The sequence below is a fragment of the Calliopsis andreniformis genome, chromosome 4 (assembly GCF_051401765.1).
Source record: "Calliopsis andreniformis isolate RMS-2024a chromosome 4, iyCalAndr_principal, whole genome shotgun sequence".
In the NCBI taxonomy this organism is placed as follows: Eukaryota; Metazoa; Arthropoda; class Insecta; order Hymenoptera; family Andrenidae; genus Calliopsis; species Calliopsis andreniformis.
In genome coordinates, this window is record NC_135065.1 from 3345950 (window position 1) to 3362824 (window position 16875).

Here is a 16875-nt window from a genome sequence, read left to right on the forward strand (position 1 = left end):
TTCACAAATTATCTTAACAAATTTTAACTAATATTTGTGTCCTTGACGATTGTAGTTTATTTGATCAAGTGTATTAAAACTTTAGCGCTTTGGATATAGGAAACATTCTTTGGATAAAGCAATGTTTATACAACTTTGACAAACTTTAAAAAATTAATATTTCACAGGTTTAAAAATTTCTGTTAACTAATGCCTATTTCCCAACAACATTTTCAAAATATAAAGAAAAGCAATGGAATGAATTCGAACACTAGATGTTGATATTGATAGTTCCTAATGTGCAAGAGTATCATTAAAACATTATTCGAGTTATGCTATCAGATTTACATGTTAGCTTTCATTTATGATACAACATCGTACGACTGTAATCATTAGCCTATAATAGAAGGTATCATCATTACGCTTTCGTGATCTTTTTAAATGTATGGTTCTACAGTATTACTACGATTATCCTTCTGATAGATATGAGTCATTTGAGAATCCAGGTTATTCCTGTTATGTAAAAAAAAATTCCAGGTTCATTGTGCAATACGTGGAAAATCGACATTGCTGTGATACAGAAATTCATCTCTGTAACGATTTCTTTAGACAATGCTATTTTTATAGCGAATACGAACTATAAAGTGTGTGCCTATGCATTTGTAATGAAATATTGTTTTATAAGCACAATTTAAGTTATATTTAAAATAATAGATTCTGAAATACTAATTGCAGGACATTTTTATGTAGATTCATTATCAATAATACACTTTAGTAAATATTGATAAAGTATACAAATTTAATAATTATGAAAATATGCTTGCTCACTGGGTTTTATGTATTAAATAATAAATACTTCGTGATGTGTTGTCTGAAGTATAATAACAAGCACATCTAAGATATACATGTATATCACTCAAAATTATTGGAACATTAATAAAAGAATCCTATGTATTCTTTGACGTCTAAAGAACTTTTTTAATGTAAAGATAATGGGAATATTTTTTTACGTAAATTACAAATTGCAAACAATTTCGTTGTAGTTTTATAAAATACAAAAAAAGGCAGTAAATTGTCTTCATACTCATTTCGTCACATCTGTTACAGTTTTTAAAAAATATTAGAAAATACGAAAACATATAATAACCCTTAAGCAGTATGTATTTCCACCCTGAAGAACTAAAAAATGATATGAAAGAGATTGTCAAATACTTCTATTAAAATTTTCTTTAAATCTTTCTACACATAAATTAAAACATTGTATTTTCAAAATTAGTAAGCATACATGCCTACTAACATGTCATATATATGCCTAATATTCCATGGATAGCAAAAAAAGTGTATAGACTATTATCCTCTATTTCCTACGCTAAAATAGGAAGGAAACATATTAGATGCTTCTTCTATTAGATAATATCCGATAGATAATATCGAGTACGTATAATATCTCCATACTAAATACGTAAAATCGTTACGTGCAATTTAGTATTGTATATATTAAGAGTGAATTACTTCTTTAGTGTTATATATTACAAATACTAAATAAACAAAAACTTTAGGTGTAACACTATCGGTTGGAATTACAAAGGTCTTATTATACTTCTTTAATTATAGTAGTAGTAGTTAATTGAAAAGTTTCCAAGAACTCGTAATTATGAATTGGAAATATACCAATGTTACATATCTTTCTATAATCCTATAAAATTCTACTATCATTCATTTCTCAACTTCTTTTGGCTACCACTATATAGTAAGTTCACAGTTATTTCAACATTTTCTATTATAATTAATTTATCTACTTCTTTTGGCTACCACTATATAGTAAGTTCACAGTTATCTCAATATTTTCTATTATCATTAATTTCTCAACTTCTTTTGGCTACCACTATATACTAAGTTCACAGTGACTTCAACATTTTCTATTATCATTAATTTCTCAACTTCTTTTGGGTACCACTATATAGTAAGTTCACAATTATCTCAACATTTTCTATTATCATTAATTTCTCAACTTCTTTTGGCTACCAGTATATAGTAAGTTCACAGTGACTTCAACATTTTCTATTATCATTAATTTCTCAACTTCTTTTGGCTACCACTATACAGTAAGTTCACAGTGACTTCAACATTTTCTATATCGTTTTTGTTTAGTTCCCTTTTTCCTGTTCCCCTTGCTTGATGAACCAAACCACGAGTTGTCAAAGTTTAAATCGCCCTCCTGTTTCAAACATCACTTCATAAACTCGCTGCTAACGAGTTGCAAGTCGACACCGGAAGAATACTTCGATGAATAATTTCTACGAATTCGCGAACACCCTATAGAAGGATTACCACAAGTACTCACGATTGTATCTATCCGGAACCTCTTCGTCATCCTTTACGCTTGCTGATGCATGACGTGGTGGCCTCTCCGTTTCAGTAAATCCTTCCGGAAACACGGTAGAGACGTGCATAACACCAGTCGACTTGTAAAACTGAGAACAGAGGAGAAAACAGGTTACTCTAAAACTCAAACACAACAAGCACGCTGTTAAATGTCTAAACATTCCGCAATAATAAATTTATTTTTAGAAAAAGGCTGGACATGATAGCCTCATCCGAGTGTCATTCTAAACGCGACACAAGTTGACGATGAATCGTAGTTTGGATCCTCTGATTCTGGAAACGTAAGCTCTCAATGTCGCTGCGAGCACGAGTTCAACGTAAAATGAAATATTGATGAACGTTGGTAATTTACATTCATAGCTATCGCTGAAATAATTGTTCGATGAGCGTCTGGTGAAGATTTTAACGCCACACGATAAGCAACAGCTACCATCTGATCGTTTCTCTTCGTTGTCTGTTCCTGGTCGCATTCAAGGTGCTGCTAATTCGATGTTCAAATTTGATCTATTAGAGCCTTCTCTGACAGCGTGTGGCAAATGTCAGTGACGATTTCCTGTACCGAAATGGCGTTTGTCTGGATTAGCAGAATGCATCAGACAGGTAACAGACGCACGAGTGAGGTGATGGTAAAAAAAGGATGAAAAGAATCGATAGACTCTATTATCATTTTGCACTAGTCGAGAGCGAAAAGCAATCGATCGTCGCCATTATGGCACTTGTACACGATGAATTTATAAACAAATCGGGTTACTTCTCACTGCTCGTTATAACGTAGTTTAAGATAATTACATAGGTAAGATAATAATTTAAGATAATTGTATAGGTGCAGTTTATGAGTGCAATTCTATAGACCGATTCAGGTGAGTTAATTGGAGAAAATTGTTCCTCGTCACGATTGTATTTGAAATATTAGCGAAGAAAAGAGTTGTATTGTTAGACTCGCGAAATTTCTGGGTCGTCGTAAAATTTTCACGACCACCGCATGCATTTTCATTACGACCCAAATACACCTCGATTAGGCTTTCCCATCTTACATTCTAAACGGTTGATAAGATCGTTCCTATTCTTATCAAAGCATCATTACCATCTGGTACACGTTACACTTTCGAAGGAAATAAAATAAATGAATAAATTTAATTTCCCCTTCACCGAACAATATACTTTCTACTAGAGGACTAAATAGAATTCCCATGCTCTAGATTCTAGACTTTTTGTTTATGATCGAAAGGTTCATCGTTTTCTGTTAGATTACATACCTCACTTTCATGTCACAGTAGTAAAATATAATTAGTGCATTAAAAACAAGTTTGATAAATCCTAAATGCAGTAACTACTGCAAACAATAGGAAACATTCCTATTGTTAAGAATAATAATTGTTAAGAAAACTATTATATTTTTTTTGTATTATTTAAAGAAAGTATACTCTTAACATTGTTTAATTAACACTCATAGTAATTAATTATAGTTTATTACGTGTTACACCATTATTATTACAAACACGTATTGTATACATTATTATATTTATTAAACATGAATATTTAGTCTATACGAGTATGTTAATAATGCAATAAATTGTTTATATATAAAAATAAATCAATTGACAATAGAATGTTGTGGAATTTAAGAAGTACACAATATCATATTTACGAGCAATTGAAAATTTTTACCAACAAATTGTGGGAATTACATATTTAATGTTATTGACGAAGAAAATACTTTCTAATATAGTATCATTACTAATTTTTTAGAAAATGTATCATAATTAAAGCTTTAATGTTCGCTGTTAGTTTAGTAAGTGAAACCTGAGTATAATTTTTTCGCTTGTTTTCATTCATTACACTCAGGCGAGGTGTAATATAAATTGTCTAAATATTTATTTTGATATTTCTGTTATTTTTTATGTAGCTTTCTGCAATTTTACTTTCAGCTGCAGAAATGTTAATCTATAAAATTTTCATTATTATCACATACCAAGAATTTCCTTACGTTGTGTTTAGTGCATTTTGCATCATAAATAAAGACCTCAGTATAATTTGCACAACAAATAAAACTAATACATTATCATGATAAGCACAAACCATTTGTAAAAATAAAATTCTGTTGCATTTAAATCATGTTTAGAATAGTAGATACGTATTTGCAAGTCGTTCTTTTCCTAGAATAATATCTTCTATAATATACCCCACGCACAAAATCCTTTTTGTTTCAAAGACAGATGTAAACCAATTTAAGAATGTAATTTAAGAATATAATTTAAGAACATATTCTCAAAATTTATGCACAGATATTCCTTAAATCTTGCCTGGACGTTTCATGAAACTATTCCATTCGCACATAAAAAACCATCACAAACATTAAAAGTCCAAGGAACTTCGATAAAAGAGACGTATCACACTCACAGGACTCTGCGCGAACTTTTCGGCTGTTGGCTGAATTCTGACAAATTCGTGCCAAAGGTGCAGATAGGAGGGCTTGTTATTCGCTCGACGTTGCATCCCCTGGCCGGACTTACATCACTGGCGGTTCTCTTTACCCTGGCTTCGTCCAGCCATAAACTTCTGGCTACCTGCGCAGTTCCGCGACCCACGTGCAACGATTCACCTCAAGAACAGGTAAACACGCGAAATCCTGGGGAGGACAACTGTGAATGAGCATGCAGTGGTTTCGCTTCGTCTACGAGATCTTCGCTAATTATGTATGTGGCGTGACCAACCAGAGATCTTGCATGCACGATGCCCTTGACAGCAACCCCGCTGCAATTGCGTGACGCAGGGATGGTCACAGGGTATAAAGCACACATGTTGTGATCAATTTCCCTCGCGATGATACTCACTTCAACCCTTGCATGTAATTCGACGTGTGCAATGCGCATCTCCTTTCCAGGTTTCGAACCAGTGAAAATATTTTGTTGCTTCCTTTGTTAACCTATTGAGGCACAAAATAGCATAAACGTAACGTGACAGTAACATAAAGAAGGAGAATTTAATAATTTAAATTCCTAGAAAAAAGTGGCGAATGAAATATTGCGTTTACACAAGTTTGAGTCTTAATGGGTTAACTATTCTTCTCCTTTTAATTCAAAAAGCGTTAATACACATGCAATACACCTATAAATATTTACCACAAAATTTCTTTCAATTTTCATTAATTTATCTCTGAAATGATTATGTTAGATTTACCTACTATTTCAATAACACTATTTAAAGTTAACAGTACATTTTTTAGCTAAATCTTATCTTCAAATAATTTTAGTTCAGTTTCAACTAAAACATTAATTTCTTCTAAATTATTTCATTGTCAAATTATTAGTCAAATTGTCTTATTATCTTTTTGTATAAGAATATAATAAAAGATAATATTTGGTAAGAAATCATTTTCGAGTTATTGTATGCCATAATAAATAAATGATTTTCTTCTGACGTTTTACATTTCCAAGCGACATATATGATTTTATCAAAAAAGATATTTTCTTTTACATAAAAAGTAAATAAAAAGATAACTATGAACATGAACTAAAATCATACAAAATCACGAACAATGCATGAAATATTTATTTATCAAACTTTTCTATCAGTTTGGCAGTAAAATTATTCAGAGTAAATATTATTTTAAGTGCCACCCTTTACTTTTTGTTTTCAAATCATTTCTACTCAGTACTGATTCATATTTAGATTTTTATCTGAATCCTTTAACGTTACTTAATATCTGGTACATTATACTTTTCTCACGAAGAAAATACTTTTGATAAAGCCCAAAATTATGTATTCCAGTAATCTATTCATTTCATAAGAATACTTTAATTTTAAGACGATATAAAGTGTTTTATTTTTGGATACTGTGTATATGGAGATTCAAATAAAACTATCGAGTGATATTTACTATATTCTTCTGATCTACTCTTCTGATCTACTCTTCTGATCTACTGTTCTGATCTACTCTTCTAAAATTAATATTCCAGTGTTTAATTGCAACTAGATTCGCTGCACGCAACTAGAGTCCGCAATGCAAGCTCACATTTCTTTAAAATCTATATTAATAAAGAAATCATAGTTTTTTGGAATAAGTAATTTTAAGTTGTTGAATTTTGTAGCACTTTCAAGCCTTTTGAGTACTGTCAAGTGTTTCCTTTAAATAGTTTATAACTTTTCATTCTTCCAAGGTCTCAACCTTTGTCGCCATTCCAGCAATTCACTATACCCATTGCAAGAGGCTATTAACGCATAAAAATTCTAGGAAACTCATCAAGTTTTTTAATGTTATTGTCGATGATTACATTTGTCTAGCTTTCAATGTTACACTTTACTGTTAAGTATTATCGAATGGGCGACAATGTTCATTTGTTTGCCCACTTATTATTGATTATCTTCCATCTGCCATTTCACTTCAAACAAATAGATTTGCATCGACTGACCGCAGTATCGATATTTGTGTCCTCGCTAAACTAGCCAACTATTCCTAAATAATCATTGCTTTTCATAAACACTTCGCCCGAATTAAACAGCTCCTCAACGTTCAGCTATCAAGGACAGTGATAAGAGTTCCACTTAAAGGTCGTCCAACAGTCTTTGACCACAACTTCCGGTCATCGCCTGCAAAGTCTGACGTTAACTGCCTCCTAGTGGCCAAGATCAGGATGGTTGATACGAATTTGCAAGTGGGTCGTCGAATAAGGCCTCTTCTAGACGAGGAATACAGAATACTAAAGAAATTCGTAAGTCAATGGAAATGGACACGAATCGAGGGAATCTAGAAAAGTCGTCGGTGGTAAAATGTTTACTTGCTATAAATCAATACTCAATCCTCTCAGCCTTCTTGCGGCCTATATCGGACCCGTTAACTGATATTACAGCAATGGTGAGCTCGCGTGCAGATAAAGTCGCGACAATTAGCATACGTGAGGTCAGTCGATGGAGTCAATGAAAAAGAGGTACGATGGCACGTCACACCTGCAGTGTCTAGTAGAGCTTGTGATGTTCTCCACAAAATATTATAGCGTTTGTCGATCTACTTACTGACAGACATCTGGTTGTTCCTTACTCTGGTGTTCTAAGTTTTTGTTTGGTGCAATTAGGTGTTTGAAGGTATTTATAACTCATAACGTTTAATATCTTTATGATGGATAATAATGATTTTTTACTTGTAACTGTAATGTAAAATGAATTGTCTAAAATTAAGCATTTGGCTCGGGTGCAATATTCTTTTTCTTGATTGTTACTTCAAGTTTTCTCTCACTGAAGATATTGAATGTGTTTCAGAAAAAATGTCTTCAATAATCAATTTCATAAATTGCAAGGGTAGAAAGTTACAATACCCATCTCATAAAACGACAGTGAATGAAATTTGTATATAATAAAATAATGAATACTTGTGTTTCACATTGTTACCTTGGGAATAACAAAGCTTATGGTTCTTTCTGTATAGTTTTCACTATGTAATGGAATCTATGTAAGATGCAATCATTATTTCATTATTCTGAATGAGACCACTTACTATAATTATTATTTAATAAGTGTTCAACTCAATGTATTGCAACACATTACATTACGAGGTAAAGTGGTGCCATTACAAGAAGTGGAGAAATGAAAGTAACACGTAATTATTTAATAATTTTGAATGAAATTTAAGAAGTATTATTACCTTTTAATGCCTTAACTGTGTACAAAATACTTTCCATTATTTGAGAATTCATTTCATAATTAATTACGAAATATTTTAAGTTCGTCTTTCATTTTACTTACTTCACAGGTAAAGGAACAATAAAAACAGATTATTTATCAATATGCAATTTTCAAAAATAAATTACTAATCAAGAATAATTTCAATAATGTATGTAACAGATTAATGAAAAAAGAAACAGATTAAAAATGAGTCAATTTCAACTTTACTAAGAAGTTTATGATATATTAGCAAATTTGGCAAAATTCTGCGATCAATCAAATGTTTATTTCTTTAATAAAATTATTCTTATAGACTGTACGTACGTTTAAATGTTACGTTACAAAGAATTTAACAAATATGAGGTACTATTTTCTGGAAGAAATGAAGAAAAAGATAAGGCGAAGAAAAGTCTGGTTGATACAGAATCAAATGAGATAGAGCGTGTGAAACGACGTAAATATTATTTATGTACAATGCAGTTAGCATCGGCTGGTGCTTGTTTTACTCAACACGAACCTTCCATCGTAACATTTGATACATCCGCAGGATAAAACAAACGGTTGCGCAATAGTATTATAGTTCCATACGTTTATTACGTATGAGTTATTACTCGCATCAGTAGCAGTGTCACATTACGTTCTTTCATTAATTTATAGAAGCACCTTAACAGTGGTGGGTTATATATAAGAAAAGAGAGTCAAACTTTTTTCAAAAGAACTACATATTTATTTTTGACGTAGCTGAAAATTTGGACTATGAAAGATTATTAATAATTTTGCAAAACAAATATCTGGGAAACCTGTTATTTGAATTAATTACTTTTTGTTATAAAACAAGTAAAATTTCGTAACTATAACAGATTTTTCGTATTAATTATTTCTTCGTTTTAAAATAAACGCTTTTCACTAATGATTCTTTTTGTCATAGTATCAAGACTCATAGTTTTGTGTTGTGTTTCGAGCCCTAGTACATCTTATTTCATCACTGCACTTTTTTAAAGTTTATAAATTGTTTACATTGCTTTTACTTTTCTGTTTTAAAATAAACACTTTTCAATAATAGCCCTTCTTGTCATAGTATCAAGACTCCTAATTTTGTATTGTGTCTCGGGCCTTAGTACATCTTATTTCGCCACTGCACCTTGATAAAGTTTATGAACTGTTTACACTGCTTTTACAGATAATTACAGTATGTGTACTTTATTAATTTTGTGTAACTCTAGAATTGAATCAGCGCCACGGTCTGGAATAACAATTTTTTGAATTCCATTTTGGAGATTAATATACAATTTAATGATTAGTAGATGTACTAAGGTAAATGTCTCAATACCTAAACGCTTAAGATGTCAAAGGTCCCAGTAAGTAAACAACCTAAAACTGTACGTCCTGATATTTTAACTATGAGGTTCCAAAAACTGTGGACCATATAAAAGTAGATCGGGCAACTTTCTTTTTTGAATAAAAATATATCAGGATGACTTGTCCTAAAAGAATATTCACTCTTAAGCAACGAAGCACCGACAATCACAATCACCTTACTTCAAAAAGTAAAGTAAATGTGCCAATACCTAAACCAATAAGATGTCAAATGTCTCAGTAAGTAGACAACCTAACACTGTATGTCTCCATACTTTGTTTATGAGGTCCTAGAAAATAAGGATACTATTTTATGACATTAGATTTCATTTTTAATTAGGTTACCTAATACACTACAATTTAAGCCTAAAATTAGATAAAATTAACGTTAGTGTTCAGATATTGGGACATGGTCAACTACTGAGACATTTACCTTATCCACAAAATAGGTTTTCTCAAAGGAAATGGTCATTTTAGGCACTCGAGGTAATTTTTTATCACTAAATTTTAAACAGCTGCTCGTATTTCAGAAATTGGCTATCCTAAATGTCTCATTAAGACATTGTGGACGGGTGACGCAAACTTGCGTCGAAACGATGTAATCGTGGAAGTCGCAATTTTGCGTTTTTAATACGTGTTTTGTTTCCACGCACTATACACTTCTCTCACGCGTCAAACATATCAATGAAGAAGGTAGGTTAAAAGGCTATAAATCCTCGGGAAGAGGCATTTAAATTATTTAAATACCCCGTCTGCAATGTGTTAATAAAATGTCTGGTTTGGAATGTGTTAAGCTTGTTGTTAGTGTCTGATGCAGAGTGTCTGACGACAGGTGTCAGAAATTTTAAAGAGTGATTCTACATACCAAAATAAGATTAACAAAATTGCATTTGAGGGTTTGTTTATAAGTTAGGTATATCTAAACTGTTACAGGTATATAAACTATATCTAAACTATATCTAAACTATATATTTTATATATTATCTAAACTGAGCGTGGTTTGGTCTGACCTGTTCTGCTGTTTGATTCTACTGACATCACTGCGTCTGTCCAGGCTAATGCACGCTGGCAGTAGATTAAGTTCCAAGTCAGACGTACTTTAAGCGATTTTAGGCGGCTTTTCAACAATTAATTTTCATCTTATTTTGGCACTTAGAATTGCTCCTCATTAGTTTTGTCATTATTTTGATATTTCCAACCTCTCTTGTGAAAATGTTGCGTTTCTATTAACGCTCTGAGTAAAACTATAAGTCTACTTAACGTTATTATGAGACTTTTATGTGTGTAAAAATTATGGTTTATTTCAGAAAAAAGATAGGTTTAGTAGACTGCTGTGAAAGTAAAATAAAAAGTTTTGTATATTCTCAATATTGTCTCGAGCACATTTTAATAATTTTTCATTTTAAAGAAGACTAAAATTCATACATTCAATATTAAAATACGTTTTAGAATTTTCTCCTGTTAGGTTTAAGGTGATTTACAACTTTCGTAAATAGCGATTACATTTTTTCAAATATTTTTAAATGGTTTTTCAAGAAGTTGATGATGTTATCAATACAATCTAAAACTCGTTTAACAAGATTTATTAGATTTACAATATTATGCATATAAAGTGGTATTTTTAGTACTTTTAGCTAAAGTTGAACCCTTGGAGACATCGCATACTCATTTCTAAGAATTACCCTACCTTCTAGTCAGTCACTTTGACGTAATCTCCTAAATTAAATTCTGCGAATCTAATGAGTGTCTTGAACAATTTTCACGAGTGTCTGTTCGTTTGAAGATTAATGAATTTGTATTTTCGAACTGAGCTTTGCCAAGGACGACACGAAGAGTATTCTTCGAACAAGTGCATACATGCTCGATATCGAGAACTAGAGGAGATCAGGGTGTGTTTAAGGCGAGGCGCCTGGTTTTCATTAAATCGACTTCTTAATGCTTGATACGATGCAGTTTCAATGCCATGAATTTCACACACGCCCCGTTTCTTGAGGATCGATGCAATCTCCTTAAAGGAAATTGGAAAATTGCAGGAGAATACCCTTGTTTATAATAACATGAGCGTGGAAAAATATGTATCAAGTATTTTTATGTATCCTTTATTTACTGCAACACTCACATTACTTAAAATTCATAATTTCCTGGGAAATGAGATATCTTTGTATCTTCCTGTCTTGCAAGGACTGTTATTTCTACATTAAAAACTGAAAAATAGGTATTTTTTAAATTATATCATTTTTGCAAAAAATAAACAATTTTCTGTTTTTAGTTGGTGTAATTGTTATTATTCGAAAACAGGAATAAAAATTTTTGGTATCACCATTTTACATACTCACAGAAGCCATTTTTCAATTTTTTTGTTCCTTAGTTAATCACAAGTTCAAAGTCTATCTTCTGTGAATATCTAATTGCACAGGTGCTTCAATTTTAATATTTTTATATGATATACGAGAGTATTTTTCAAATACCATTTCATCTAAATATATCATAAATAATACCATCTTGCAAATGTAAATTTGTATGTAAATTGCGTATATGTTCTGAAAAATTTCTTTTCAAAATATTTAAAAAAGAATCTCTGCTCGAGCGTTTATAACAATAAGTTCCTATTTAACAATAGGAACAATGGAAATGAAAAGCATTCCTTTTTTTTAAACAAAGCCAAAGAAAAGTATCTCTTTTTTTAAACAAAGCCAAAGAAAAGTATCTCTTTTTTTAAACAAAGCCAAAGAAAAGTATCTCTTTTTTTAAACAAGGAATACGATAAATATTTCTTTCTTTCAAATAAAAAAGAAGAAAAGTATTTTCTTTAACAAAGAAGTGTGAAAAGTATTTTTTTTTTAACATTTTTCAAAAATATTATGATTCTCATGATTTATCAAACATGTTACGAATATTTGCAGAATTATCACTCAATATCTCCTAGAAATCCTTGAATTGTAAATAATTAATCCACGTGTGTTCAGTTTCAGAGGCATTGAGACCGATTGAACTTGAAATGTATAGAAGAACTATGCGACTGGTTGAATCGTCCACTTCTTGAAGGTGTCTTAAGTTCATTGACATTGAGGAACAATTAGGTTTCCACAGAAAGGGCAGGTTCACTGGGACGAGGATAATTGCCAGTAATGACCTGGGTGTACAGAAGGAGAACGACCTGGACTGGGGGAAATGTAAAATGTAACTGCACATACGTACGTATGAAGAAGAAACTCTAAGGAAAAACAGAGTTGACAGCGAAGAACATGGGAAAAGAGTGGTAATGATGATGATCCTGTTATAGTATTTCCAAGAACGTGCATGCCTTTGATAGACGCATGTAAGGAGCATAAAATATGAGAATCCTCTGTTAGCAATTTATCATGTTTTTAGTGCGTTATGTTTCCAGAGTGAGGCATCTGGTTGTTGAACTATGCTCTTATTAAAGAATGTTGTTCAGTACTGATCAACACTTCTTGTTTACGAGAGTTACTGGAATACTGATTGCAGTATATCTATAATAAAGTCATTACTGTAAATTTGTTGCTTTAAAGTTAAAATTTATCTTTAATTTTATGAAACGAAAACTTCACTAAGGACGATTATTTTTATTTAATAATTAGGTGTTAGATAATTAATCATATATACATACGGTTACATTCTTTGTATGCTTGTTTAATTTATTGTGTAGTAATAAATAAAGACTTTTTCTAAATGATTAGGTAGCTTCATAATATTTATCTTAGCGATATAAATATATAGATATAAACATTGCAACGATCATGTTTCTCATAATCAACAATTAATGTAAGACAGTTTAATTCAGAATTAAAGTAGTAATCAGTCAATTAATTAACATTTAATTAGTCGAACACAGTACTTAATTATTATTCAGTGCACTTTTTATAATAAACTATTCAATATTAATGATCATAAGGTAGCAAGCTAATCTCTTTAAGGAAGTTGATATACGAGCGAATTAAATCATTGTTAAGTGGAGAATCGGCGGGGGCGTGCGCCACGCATTTAGAAATGCAAATTGAAGTTTCGATCAATCTGTAACATTAAACGATTCATCCTGTGTGGTCACTTTTAAATCTGTGTGTGATCAGTTACGAGAACAGTCATTATACAATGCACACGTTTTTCATGTAACAAAAATAAATATAAATATAAGTATAAGTATATAAATATAAGTATTTAAAAAGATAAATTAAAAATATAAAATTTAAATAGTAAATACTTTTTAAATTAAAAATTGTGAATATATGATATCTAGTATAATAGTATGCAGTTTTAGAATTTGATAATTTGATATAAATTCATTGTATAGTAAAATTTTAAGTCTTTTTATACGATGCAGTGAATTAATATTAATTCAGCTTAAACGACACCATCTTCTTGTGGACTTCCGTTTTCACTCCTAAAGAACGTTTCACTAACAATCTCCACGGAATGTTAAAACTAACTGTTCTTAAAAAAGATTCCAAGTACAAATTTAACTGTTATACTAAAACAAGAAATATCTCTATCAAGGAATTTGTTAACTGGATATTCTAGTTCTAAATTCAACTGTGACTTGTTCTCTTACATCTACTAACCCTGTATCCAAGGTCACGATCTAAATCTAAAAAATCATGTATTTAGAAAATTAAAGCCCTTACGAAAAATCTGTTGCGTGAAATCACCATTTTTCTGCGAAAGTCAACGAGAGTACGCGATATCATTTTCAATAGTGAAATTGCTCGATATGGAATGATTAATGAAATCTTGACCACTGTTAACGGTTTCCTGTGTTACGCAACATGTTCACGCTCGACAGTGTCCGCATAGAAAAAGATACGGTCTGTGCACACTTCCATGTAAACCGTTAAATTTGCCAGCGGATGATTGTGCACGTCCAATTGAACGTCAAGAAAGAATGCTGAACAAATATGGGGGTAAAGACAGCAGGTTGTCTATCTGACAGGAACGTAATACGGAGACAGGAAAAGAATGGTGCATACAAATTGCGCAGGAGGACTTCCTAATTTGTACGTCGCTGAACAGAAGTATGTAAACATCTTTGTTTCGTGTAATGAACACTTTTGTGTCACTGGTAATGTATAACAGTTTCGTAAACTAAATTTCCTTTGGTCCATTTCCATGTGTTTCGTTACGTTTATTCGAAGATAAAAATATTCATTTGACACATGGTTTTATTGATTTTAGAATCAAATTCTTGCATTCGTAAATATTGTTGTATCTTGGTGGTCGAGTTTTTTTAAAGTTCTTAATAAGAAGACAATTTGTCCTTATTAAAGCTAATCTCTATCGCAATGACTTGTATATTGTTTATGAAAGCAATTTTCTGTCAATGGTATGTGTTAGAAAATTGATGGTGCAGGAAATGAGGATAGATGAAGAGTGTTTTTCAGTGTGATAGGAGTTCCTTTAGGAGACTCAGATTTAAGCCCAATTTATATTTAAAATCATGGAGATCAGAGAACTATAGCAAACAAGTCTAAATTCAATAATTATATTCTTATATTACCCAGTTACTTTTCTGTAAGAATTGTGCATTTTTAATTAGATATAACAGTCCAGACATTTTTAAATAATATATATAATTTACATATAAATATGTATTTACTTGAAATACCTGAGTTTTGGTTTTAGTGATATTAGTGACTTAGTATCAATAATTTATAATTTTTGGTTAATGTCTGCTATAATTATTGCATTGCTTATTCTTCCTATTTCAATAGTAAAAGATAACAGGCTATTTTTAACAGAAAACTCAGAGTATTTTCCAATCAGGCTCAAGCATTTTTAATTTTATGTGTCTTCAAATTTAGTAATTCTTTTCTTGCATTTCTTAATTATCTTCAGCTAAATATCTTATTACTTAATAGTTATCTTACTGTGGATGAAATGAATGCAAAAAAAAAATACATTTTTGTAACGTAAAATTTGAACTTTAGTGAATATTCTTGACTAACTTCTGTACTTGAGTTAATAAATAATATTCTTATTATAATTCAGAAAGCAAAAATGCTTGGTTGACAAGACAGTTTAAGTTGTTTACAGATCCAAAATATCAAGTTGTGAATTCATTTATAAAACTACTTCCATCGGTACAATCTCAAAGACTAAAATCGAAGTCGAGGTTGGGTCGTAGTTCAATGCGGCATGTCACGAACATCAATCAACATTGTTAATTGCGAATTTCACGAGCTTGATTAGTGAAACAATTTGTCCTAATTTTCTAGTATTTCAAATATTTAACACACAACAGTTTTCATAAATAAATCTCCTATTTTTGGAATTGTTTACACGTTTAATTATCTCATTTGATTAAAGTAATCAAAATTTCGATTATGTCAAAAATACACCTTTCATAATGAAATCGTAAATAAATGATTCGTAATGTATTATGTTAGCAATCTAACATATGGCCCTCATTGATAACGCGTTTCCGTTCTTAATAGGATGAAATGGGTTCCGTTTTAATTAATTATAAATTGTAAAAATTAATTAGGATAAAAATAGAATGGCAGTATGAAACTTTTTGTGATATAATCCTAAACGAGAGTTTCAAGTAACGATAATAACACAGTACAGATTATTTACACAGTAGAGATCCTTTGCTAAATATAGTCAAAGAATTCTAATAATATTAATCAATCTCAAGAAAACACGCGTCCAAAACAATCACGTATCAGTTGTTTCGCAATTTTCTTCGTGTCTATCGCAATGCAGCTTTCAATTTTCTCCACGAATCCATGAAGGACATTGGTTTTGTTCTCCTTACGTTTTATTATCTTTACGCTGGTTGTAGTAAAAAGACAATCCTACTAGCAGCGTCATGAGAATAAAATAAAACTGTTGTCCCAAAACGTTAGCTTAAGTTATTTACTATCGAATTAGCACATTTCCATTGCTACACTTTTTTCATTGTACGATCATTGACTCTAAATTTTTTAGTATAAATAATATTCTGCAAATTATTTCTAATTTTCTATAAAAATTACTACAACCTTAATACAATAATTTATCTATTTTTAAATACTTTTTGGCGAAGTTTTAATGACTCATTCTTGTTGCAACTATCGAATTAAGAATCTTTGAGGAATTTTAAATATATTGTTAAATAAGGAAAATTAACATATATCAGTTGACCTGAAATATTTCAAATAACTTTAATTTTTTATATCAAGTCGTATTTTTGAAATCAATAACTCTGCACTTGATTTTATAAAATACTTGATCAATAATTTAATAGATACATGTAAAATCAACTAAAATGGCAGAACAGTTAGAAACAAAATTATTTGCTTGACTAGTATGTACTGTAGAGCTGGTAAGGTTGTATTCAAGACACAATTTGACATAGTAGTAATTTTCTGCACATAGGGGAACGTCGATTCAATTAATTGTTATGATTAATTTGGCCAATAAAACGCTACATCTGAAAATGTATGTGAAATCAAGCGATTTTATCTAGTGTAACCATACGAATCCACATTTTTTCTAGAT